Below are 2,462 nucleotides of genomic sequence, written 5' to 3'. Positions count from 1 at the left end.
TTTTACCCTGAAGCCCACCACATGCGAGGTCTAAGGCTGTCACATGACCAGAAATGGGGTGACAGGTCACTCCAGACCAAGAGCAGCAATCTGTTCCATTTTCCCATGTTGCAATTGTTGGATAAACCCGATGACAGTAATCATCATTGTAATAATAATCATTATTATAAGTAACATTAATGGTTAAGGATGCCTTGAAGTGAAGCAATGCAAGGTTTTCATGGACGTGACACCAGGAATGGGAGAATGAAAAATGAAAGAGCAGCAACACAGGAAACAACCATCCCATTCCCATGGATGATTTCATTCTAGCTTTTGTGCGGTTTACTGTTGTCACACAGACTTAGTAGGAAGGAAATATACTTGGAAAGATAAGAAATTCAAGATGAACTTTCATAGCCAAATTAAAAAGTTGAAATAAGTTTATTATCATTGAAATTTCTATCCCTTCTGTTCGGCTAATTAGAAGTCATTGTCATTAGAACTCTTCCAGATTGGCGGCTATTACTATTAAACCTAATAAAGAAAAACACATCAGAGATGAAGATATTTTTCAATTTGCAGTACTAGCAAAAACAAGTCCAACAAAACAAGACAAAGGTAAAAAACAGAACGCCCAAATCACTTTTAATAAAAGACAAATTCTTGATAATATCTTCATGCACCCCATTATTTTTAAAATTTCACTTATATCCTTGATAAAGTCGGTGGTGACGGTGGTGACTATGTTTTATATGAAAGTTCTCTTCTTGGTAGAGACGGTGGTGACTGTGCAACCTTGTGTGTTCTCCGGTAAGCTTTGTTGGAGGTTTGAGATATGGAAAGTATTTTTCGTTATTCATAATAGGTAAAATGTTAAAGATAAGATTCCCGGAAGTCAGAATCCGAAAANTGGAAAATATTANCTTCAAATTACCCTAATTCAAAGTNGAAAATCANTAAATGCCCAATTTATCTTAATATTGATATGNATGTTCATCACAATATTATCTTCATTTTCAAAGTTTAANAACATAAATCAGCTAAAGGCCAATGTGTTCTACAAATGGCAAAACTTAGGAGGTTAAATAGGAAGACTTCTCTTCCATTCTGTTGCTTCATGATCAATCAAAACAACAAAATTCTGTTCATGGAATTATTAACCTTACAGAGTCTTTCCTCTGTTTTAACTTTCAATCCATTCCTGTTGTCTACTATTATTCCTTCTTGGGAGGAAAATGAATTAGACTGAAATTGATTTTACGATTTTTTCTATAACTCCTCCCTGATTCTTCCCATCATTATTCCGATATTAAAATGGCTTGATGATGGCGCTATATCACACTTCCCAATTACAAAATACCAAAAATTAGGAACCAAATAACATAAATATGGTGTGGCACAAGTTTAAGGGTAGATTTAGTAGATATCAAGAAAACTAAATGTTTCTGATTGGAGTCAAGGTCAACTCTCCAATCTTCTATGTGTTCGTCCAAGTTTCAACTTTGTCAAGTGAGAAGTCACTTGTGCATCCACACTACTCAGATGGTTCCTGCAAAAGATAATTTGATGTCAAAGTCATACCAACTTAGACAAATAGTAAGGACTGCTTGTAACTAATGCATAACCTATCTTCTTACCTCAAATCATTGTTTCTAGATTTTATGGTGAACTTTTAATTAAGGTCGGCCAAATTACGACCCAAACGTAAATAACATGTTTTAGCCTTGAATTTATCGATTTTAGGGTTAATTTGCTTTGGTTTTGTACAGTCTGATCGGTTTGATACGACGATATGTTAGATGATCGCTCAAGCTTAATGGTGTTATTCGGGTAGTTTGGTTGATCATTCGGTCTAATGCATGACCATCTAGTTAGTTTGGTGACCATCTGAGTATGATACATGGTCGTTTGGTCTTTTTGGTGATCGTTCAGGCTCAATGGCTAGTCACTGGGTTGGTGGTTGATCATCTGGGCTAATGCATGGTCATCCAGTATGTTAAGTGACTGTGCAAACTCAATGGCTTGTCGTTGGGTTGGTGGTTGACCATCCGGTTTGATGCACGGTCGTTTGGTCAGTTAGGTAACCGTCCAGACTCAATGACTTGTTGACAGGTTGGTGATTGACTATCTGAATTATAGTTGACCAGATGATTATATAATACACTAAAGAAAATGAAAATCGTAATAAAGGATAATACATCCAATCCAATGTACACTAGTTAGAGTGCACTTGAAGGGTTAGAATTACATTGAAAGTACATGTCTAAAAACTTTCGTATATATGTATCAAGATGATTCTTGATCCAATGATCAAAATATCTTATGGTTGTGTGTATAGATTCTAGATAAGATTTCAGCAAAATAATGTAACATGAAAGCTTACTATACCATTACCAGATATAATGCTAACATCAATTTATATGATGCATTTAGAATTCGCTTATAACTTGGTATGCATCATGCTATTTGTTGTGTGGAAG

At 35.2% G+C, this 2,462-nt stretch overlaps 1 protein-coding gene across 2 annotated transcripts in view; it reads right to left on the bottom strand.

Annotated features, from left to right (window-relative positions):
• The window catches only part of LOC106764814 (receptor-like protein 12), a 28,531-nt gene that overhangs the window by 3,457 nt on the left and 22,612 nt on the right, over positions 1–2,462 (bottom strand). The window lies entirely within an intron of this gene.

This window comes from Vigna radiata, chromosome 6, assembly GCF_000741045.1.
Source record: "Vigna radiata var. radiata cultivar VC1973A chromosome 6, Vradiata_ver6, whole genome shotgun sequence".
Taxonomy (NCBI): domain Eukaryota; kingdom Viridiplantae; phylum Streptophyta; class Magnoliopsida; order Fabales; family Fabaceae; genus Vigna; species Vigna radiata.
The sequence above is the reverse complement of the archived record's forward strand: the minus strand, read 5'-3'. Positions and strand labels throughout refer to the sequence as shown.